Source organism: Pelecanus crispus, chromosome 3, assembly GCF_030463565.1.
Source record: "Pelecanus crispus isolate bPelCri1 chromosome 3, bPelCri1.pri, whole genome shotgun sequence".
Lineage (NCBI taxonomy): Eukaryota > Metazoa > Chordata > Aves > Pelecaniformes > Pelecanidae > Pelecanus > Pelecanus crispus.
The window spans coordinates 1801399-1809798 of record NC_134645.1 but is presented as its reverse complement, the minus strand read 5'-3'; the positions used below and the strand labels follow the sequence as shown (position 1 = coordinate 1809798).

Below are 8400 nucleotides of genomic sequence, written 5' to 3'. Positions count from 1 at the left end.
ATGTCCAACTATTTTGTAATGATGTAAAAGTTGACATACATAATCTACAAGATTATGTGATACAAAATCTTCCAGGAATGGAAGGGTATTTCAAAAGTATTGAACACTAAACAAAATCGTCGTACTTCCCTTATTAAAACTACAGAAAAAAAGAAACCTACAGCACTTGCGCCCATTATTTTTTTTGCTGACTGCAAATCCAAGTAGCGTGACTCTGCTCGTGCAGGTGTGCGTGAATATAACACACGGGATCGTTTGCTGTTGCAGTGGACTGGAAATAAAAATAATACCTGCTACCAAAGGCATGTAACAGGATGGTATAAATGCACTCTTCAGGGAAGTGCCATGACAGTATCTAAGCATTACGGCCTTTGCTTATCATACTTAGGTTTTCTTCTGTGGCATTTCTCCTCTTCATAATGTGTTTGAGCCTTTAGTTAGCCATCTCTTTTTTTTTTTTTTTAATTTTAATCGGAGCTAGTTTGAGCATAAAGATCAGAAAACAGGATTTGCCCTTGTCAGTAGCTTTAAATCTAATCAGTTTGCAGCTGTTGGGCGGCCACGATGTAATTTCTGAGGGGCAATGCAATGAACAATTACATTTAGGAGACAGCTGGAGGTAACAGCTATCAGTACGAGCAGCGCCATTATCCCACATCCACCACAGCTTTATCCCACACCCGCCACAGCTTTATCCCACATCCACCGCAGCTTTGTCCCTACATCAGGCCAATGGCAGGACCAGGCACCACCGAGCCCTGCTTCGCTGACTAGCGGTATTATTGCAAATAAGCCTCTTAGCTGGCCACACAATCCGCTGCCAAACTCCGTGGCCAATTAATCTCCATCACGAAGCCCACTTCGCCTAAGTTTCCTGGGCGAAGACCGACGTTCGCTTCTACTTCCGAAGCTCTGCCTTTGGGAGCAGCCGGAAGGCGAAATGTTTTTATTCCGAATTACGCGTTCGGGTGGCGGCAGCTTTCCGAAAACGGGCTTTTGAGGACACCGCAAAGGCACGGAGAGCGGGCTCGGAGCGGGAGGCCGGGCCTTGCCGCCGCGCCGCGTTCCTCGCCCGGGCGCCCCAAGGGCCGGCCTGCGCCCACCCTCGCTGCCGGCAGCGACCCCGCTGCCCCTCGCCCGGCCCCGCGCGCTTTTCTTTTCTCCTCGGGAAAGGGTTGGTTTTTTTTTTTTTTTAATCTCCGGAGATTAAATCTCCTCTACTCTGTTCTGAAATGATGGAGCTGCAAACAGAATTTTCACTTCCTAATCACATTTTTCAGGTTGTGTGGGTGGGTTTTGTTGTAGTTTTGTTTTTCTTTTTGTCTCTCCATGTAGCTAAACTCCAAATCGGAACCCAGTGGAGCAGCACAACGAAGGCCAATTCATTTCTCCTTTTTGCAGTTGACTGCAAAAGGTAGAGTTTGAGAGCTCATAAAACCTTTGATAGTTTTCTTAAAGGAGGAATCGGAAGTGGAATTAAGATTTCAAGAATCGTCGCGGTGTAGTATTACCTGCCTTGATATAAGAAGTCTTATCTTTTGTTTTGCAGCGATTCAGTTCTAGAGGTTTTTTTTTTCCCCCAATAACCCACTTTGTAATTTTGTTTTAATCCTGAAGAGCCACTGTTTATATAGTGAACATGTGTCTGTGTGATTAGCCCCTAGGCATCCTTCAGGATTCATGCCTGTATTCTTTTATTTAGTGATGGTGATATTTCCCCTTCTCTGAGGGGGTGTTCTGGAGATGCTGCAGTTCCCTTCTGTTACATTTTGCTCATTTAGGCTTGAGGAAAAGGCGATTAGCCCCTTTCCTGGCGGCGGGGGGGGGGGCCGCCGTCGCGCTCTCCCTCAGCCCCCGCCTTCCGCCGCCGCGCCGGAAGCCGCCGGGCCGGGGCGGGGCGGGGCGGGGCGGCCGCGGGCCCGTTCGCTCGCTCGTTCGCTCGCCCACGCAGCGGCCGTTCCCTCGTGTGCCGTCACGGGGCAGCGCCGGGCCGGGCCGGGGCGGCGGCGGGCCGCGGAGCAGCGCGGTGCCGGCCATGGCGTCGCCGCCGCCGCCGCAGAAGGAGATCGTCTACAACAAGCTGCTGCCCTACGGGGAGCGCCTGGAGGCCGAGGCCGCCCGCTTCCTCGGGCGGATCAAAGACAACCTGGCCCGCGCCGTGCAGCTCCAGGAGCTGTGGCCCGGCGGGCTCTTCTGGACCAGGAAGCTCTCGACGTGAGTGCCCGAAGCGGTGCCTTCCCCGGGGCTCCGTGCCCGCCGGCGCCGTGGCTGCGCCCGGGGTCGAGGCGCCCGGGCGGGAGCGGGGCCTGCGGGCTCGCCCCTGCCCCGCGGGGCCGGTGGGGCTGCCGGGGAGCGCGGCGGGGGCGGGCGCGCTGCGTAGCGGTTCCTCGCTGCGCCGCTTCGGCTGCCCCGGGCCGAGGACCGGAGGGGGTCCCGGGCCGGCCTCCCCCGGCGGAGCCCGGGCAGCTCCGGGGCCAGCGCTGGCCGGCGGCCGGGCGCCAGCCCGGGTCTCACCCAGGGCCCGCCGGTGCTTCGGCGTAGGAAACGGGGACAGAGGTGCTTTCGTTTCAAGCAGCTCGCCTCCGAAGCTTTCCGAACTTCACGAATTTGTGGGTTGCATGGTTATTTTATTTTGGTTTTTTTTCATGCATACTTGGCCACCTGTTTCACCCCTTGCCTTTTTTAAGCAAGTTGTGCGAGATACCATCTCCACGTAACTTCTGCCGCAGGAACGCCAAGTCTTTCTCCAGACAGGCGATTTGTTAGTTCAGCGCTAGCAGAAGTAAAATTCTGGCTTGGCGCTGTGTAAACACCCGTGGTGCCCTTGGTAGCTTGCCTGTGCTGTGGCACGGTGCAGCTCATGCTGATGTTGGCTCCGCTGTGCGCGCTGGCAGGGCGTTTTTAATACAGCTACAAACACAGTGGTTCCGTAGATAGCACCGATTAGAACATAGATTTCTCCTAGTGAATTTTACAAAGCGTATTTAACCCTTTTTCCTTAAAAGCCACTAGTTTGGACGCTCTGGCGCTGAAAATGGCATCGCACGACCATGACTCCTGTAGCTTCAATCAGTAAACCATATTTCTGTGGATGTTTATCGTGCTTTTTTGCTGAACGCTCTGTGTGCCTTCATACATGATGTTTCCTACGTGCTAGAAATGATGAAATATGTGTGTTTTGTGCAATTTCAAGATCTTCACTTCCAATTTCCCTCCTTACATAAGTAACTTTTTTATATTAATTGGGAATTTAATATATATTTAGCAGTCAGATCTGTTTGATGCGTATGTTTTGAAATGTAAGTGTCTTTAGGTTTGCCAGGAGGCATTCTTAGATAGAATTACATTGGTGGTTGCAAAATGACTCACATGTTTATGTTATGTGACAGTTTGAACCTGCTTGGAAACAGTTCAGCGCTGTTTCCCTTCCCCACCCCAGCCATCTGCTAGCTCATGTTGGTTTCAGTGGTACCTGTTGCCTTTGTACCTGAGGTAGAACTTCATACACTAGTCAAGTTGAAATGAACTGTAGCAGTTCTTGCTGCGAGAAAGATCGGCGTTAGCTAAATAGGCTAAATGTGGCGCCTAAGTCCTTTGACAATGCGCAGGGTTGTATTAGAATCCCACTATTAGTCACTCCGTAAATTGCAATTACTGTTACTGCTTTAGGCTTCAGGGCAGTGAATTTAGCCTGTTGAGAATTGCTGCTATGCTACTTTATGAATCACAGAAAGGTCAGGAGGCCCCAATTTGTGGTTTTCCACCTACTCTTTGAAGTTTGACATTATTGTGTGTGTTTGCAACTTGTCTGATGCCTGTCAGTCCCAAGATTTCTTTGTGGCATCTTATATGCAGTAAGGCTCTCAGTACATTTGGATGTAGGATGGGAAGGAAACAGTGGGCTTGGTTTAAAAATAAGCTGGTGTACTTAACGTGAGAGTTGTTTTGCTTCATAGTTTGACTTGACAAAGTACTTCTGCGGGATGAAATATGTTAATAAAAGTTTAGGCCTAGATGAAACACCTCCAACCGTATGGTGTTCTGATGTCATACCTAAGCCAAATTATGGGATAATGACAACAAAATCCAAGTTTTGCTGTCTGATAGCAGGTGATTCCTCTCCGGATCAACTTAATACCTTTTTCCCTGCTGGCCAGCTGTAATAAATAATAGCACATTTGTCTGATGGAAAAAAGTGCCCAGAATGTGCATAAAGGTATGATCTCTGCTTAGCTTTGTTGCAAATGTCTGAATTATAAAACCCGGTATTCTCACAGTGTTCTGTGAAATACTTTATAATTCAGAACCGTGGCTGACGTGTCTTTGTTTCTTGTACAGACAGAAATGTTAATACAAACATTGTAATACGTACTTACATATAAAAGAGTAAAGGAAAAAATTGCATGCAGATTATGTACTTGGGTAGTTACACCTCCTCGGGTACTTGCAACTTTATACAACATGTACAAACCCTGGAGAGTATGAAGAATGAAAGTGAAACTCAGATCTTTTTTTTTTTAAATAAAATTCTGAGTATCAGTTACTATTTCATGATGACAGCTGAACCTGAGATCTTGTGTTGCTTGTACTCCCAACAGCTGAAAACATGACTTGCACGGTTATCTTAGGAGCAGCTGTTTCAGCTGTCTGACGTCATGAGCTGAAGAGGGGAAGAAAAGAGCAAAATTGGAGTTTATCAGATACAATGTCTGTAAGCTGACTTGCATAATTCTTTTATGCATAATCTTCCACCATGCGAACTGGTTCTTCGGTTGGGATGCATGTGCGGAGTGTGGCAAGAGAACTTTCTCTCCTGTGAAGACAGAAATAGTGCAGTTACTTAAGTAACTTATGACTTAGTGGGACTTCTTACGCAAGTAAAACTGCTTGCCTCAAAGATTGGCATTTAAGTCTGTAATCATTACCACAAGATTCCTCCAACTTTGGCTAGTAAAATCTGTATCTTATAAAACGCTAATCTGGTTGTGAAAGCAGAAGACTGAATCTCAGTTGTATAACTTGCTACAGCGTGTGGGGGGGATGGAAAAAGCGGGCTGCATCGAAATCATTTGCTTAAATGGACTTGCGTCATACCCTTTCGTGGCCTCTAGGTCAAAAATAGGCTGCTGTTTCAATTTTTCCCTCTTTCATGTTTTACATAAAACTTTGTGTATAGATTATTTATTTAGACCATAGCCTGTAAATGAGCATATTAGTATAACAAGAACATTTAATAGTTACTCTACATGTAATTGACTCTGCAGCCTGGAAAACGCACAAATGTCTCTCTCTGTTTTCTACTTCAGTAAGCAAGGGTAGAGTTTTTGGAGCTGAGGGACACAATTTCTGTTCCTGACAATGTTATTTGATGTGCTTGTCAGGTATAAGCTCATTACGAAATGGCATTTAACTGTCTTGCTGTAAGGTGTGGAAAAAACACAGCTTAACTGTTTTGAATTTGAATGACAGGACACGAAGTTACAGTGAGGATGAAAACATCGCAGTGAGACTTTGCTGAAGTATTTTAAAGAGAGTTATCAAATAGTGATTAATCAAATTAATCAAACCTTGTTTTACATCTATTTCCCGCTCACGTTTATCAGAAAAATACAAGCTTTCCTTTTGGATGCATAAGGGATGTGTGTGTATACTATATACATATACATGCATTTTAAATAGTATTTTTGAGCATGATGCATTGTTTTTCATACAATTTATCAAAAACTGAGTTTTAGACCAATCGTAATCCTCTCCGGTGTGTTAGAAAATTAAAACAGATAGCTAGGAATTTAGGAGAGTGCTTTATTCGGCTTCATAAGTGAAGGCAATTTTTAACTGTAGCAGAGCAGCCAACTTTCTAGGGCAATTTAGGATGTCCACTTGATACGATAGTACATTTCCTAAAAATAGGTCTATTGTAATTGTGGAGTGAGAGATTGGATACCTAATACTTTCAGAGTAGAGAATTGGCTTTTTGGTGGGTTGGTTTTGTTGGGTTTTTTTTGTTTTTTTTTTTAATCTCCGGAGATTAAATCTCCTCTACTCTGTTCTGAAATGATGGAGCTGCAAACAGAATTTTCACTTCCTAATCACATTTTTCAGGTTGTGTGGGTGGATTTTGTTGTAGTTTTGTTTTTCTTTTTGTCTCTCCATGTAGCTAAACTCCAAATCGGAACCCAGTGGAGCAGCACAACGAAGGCCAATTCATTTCTCCTTTTTGCAGTTGACTGCAAAAGGTAGAGTTTGAGAGCTCATAAAACCTTTGATAGTTTTCTTAAAGGAGGAATCGGAAGTGGAATTAAGATTTCAAGAATCGTCGCGGTGTAGTATTACCTGCCTTGATATAAGAAGTCTTATCTTTTGTTTTGCAGCGATTCAGTTCTAGAGGTTTTTTTTTTCCCCCAATAACCCAATTTGTAATTTTTTTTAATCCTGAAGAGCCACTATTTATATAGTGAACATGTGTCTGTGTGATTAGCCCCTAGGCATCCTTCAGGATTCATGCCTGTATTCTTTTATTTAGTGATGGTGATATTTCCCCTTCTCTGAGGGGGTGTTCTGGAGATGCTGCAGTTCCTTTCTGTTACATTTTGCTCATTTAAGCTTGAGGAAAAGGTGATTAGTCCCTTTCTAGAAGTAATTATTTTATGTCATTGTCTTAATGCACGGCCAGATTAAGACAAATAACTGACAATTTTAAAATCTGCCTTCCCCCCAGCCCCTACATAAAGAAGCCTTAAACACGGGAGCAATTTGGCATCTAGTTCTGCTTCTTGGGCATAGTGACATCTCTGTGTTCAGTACGTTTCTGTGTACTTTACGCCTTCTTCTGTTTCTTAATTAAACAGCATTTTGTATAATAGAACTGCTGTTAGCAAATGTCAAGAAAGGTAACCAGCCAAACATTTTATTTTTTGATATGTATAGCAATGCTGACAGATTAATTGGATTTCTTATGTAGTGTTTCTTTGTAGTTAAGGCTTACTTTTCAGGCTTCTGCAGTTTCTTTTTTTTAATTGTACATGAAGAAACGAAACCAGTGTTCTTCGTTACTTTTTGCCTAGCTTTATGAGAATGGAGAAGTACATCCAAGTGCATATGATTGAAGGATAATGAATTGGAAGTTATTAAAGGTTAAACTTTATTTCAGAACCCTCTGTTCCACAGTGAAATGAGCCTTTGGTGTTGCTGTTTTCCTTCCCAGATGTGCGCTGTCATGAAAAGTACAAACACTCTTGCAGACAAACTCCTGTAAAGTTTGGTCATTGCATCAAACACTGTCTTACCCTTTTATTAAACAGCGAGTGGAGACTAAGGGCAACGGCTAAGTGGGAGTGAACGGACTGTGCGGCTGCTCATCTCTCTCATGCCCATCCAACATGCTTCTGATTTGCCTGTTAAGTCTAGCAGACTGTTCTCAAGGCGGGTGCTTTTCCTTTGAGAGTCTGGGAATAGCTCTTATGTCTGCTTATGAAATTTTTGTGTTGTCCTGATTATTACCCATTTATCTTGAAAAAGCTTCCAGACTTTCACATTGGGTTCTTCCCATACAGTGTGTGAGCAATGTATGCTTTTAGAAGGTAAAATATTACAATTAAAGTAAGTATGATTAAGTTATATACTTCTGTTAGTCCTCACAAAATCAAGTGTCATCCACTTTTTTTTTCTGAGGATTCTTTTTGCACATCCATTTTATGCGTGTGAATAGTGTAGGCGTTCAACTGTTGATGGTGCAATTCTACAGGTAGATAGCGTTTCTGGTCAATCCAGATAATTTAGGTTCCTGTGGTAGAAGAGCGGGTTATCCTGTGTTTTGTTTGTTTCCTTCTGTATCTGAAATAAGTAAAACACATTGAAATGAGCATTAGTGAAAATACTGCCCACCAAATGTAAAAATTCCCCCTTGAAATCAATGGGAAAGGAAAAGGGAAGTGGAAAGAAGTGCTGTAGAGTTGGTTGGGGTTTTCTTTCTTTTTTTTTTTTTTTCCCCCCTGAAAACTGGTGATTATCGGTTTGTCAGAGCCCTGCAGCTGTTCCGCTGTGTCTTCAAGGGAAACTGGAGGAAGAAGGTTGAAAACAAAATCTTGCGAGGAAAGAGCAAGGGGCCTTGGTATATGTAGATTTAAGGAAACTAACTCCTTTTGGTAAAACTACTAGCTGTGGGTGATCCTGAAAGTTCAGAGACAATTTTATTTTAAATTGAGGAATGGGGATGTGGGGAAGTAGGAAAAAAGCACTCAAGCAGTTGAGTCCAAATCCCGTCTGCTCTTGTGTCAGTGTGAAGTGTGCTTCATCTAAGTGTGTTTTATTAAGGGATCTGAATTTTAGTTCTGAAGGAGTCAGTTCTCCCACTGGTAGTTCTGCGAAGAAGAAAAGTTTGCAGAGGAGCATGAAGCATTT

At 44.2% G+C, this 8400-nt stretch overlaps 1 protein-coding gene across 2 annotated transcripts in view; it reads left to right on the top strand.

The window, feature by feature from the left end:
• The first annotated feature begins 2087 nt into the window (after window positions 1-2087).
• Window positions 2088-8400, top strand: part of PSME4 (proteasome activator subunit 4) — a 68764-nt gene continuing 62451 nt past the window's right edge. Inside the window, exon 1 of one of the 2 annotated variants that reach the window (XM_075708556.1) lies at window positions 2088-2214. The gene's annotated coding sequence lies outside the window, so the exon portion shown is untranslated. Of the gene's footprint in view, window positions 2215-6203; window positions 6237-8400 lie in introns of those variants that run through there. The other variant, XM_075708557.1, reaches the window with a different exon arrangement.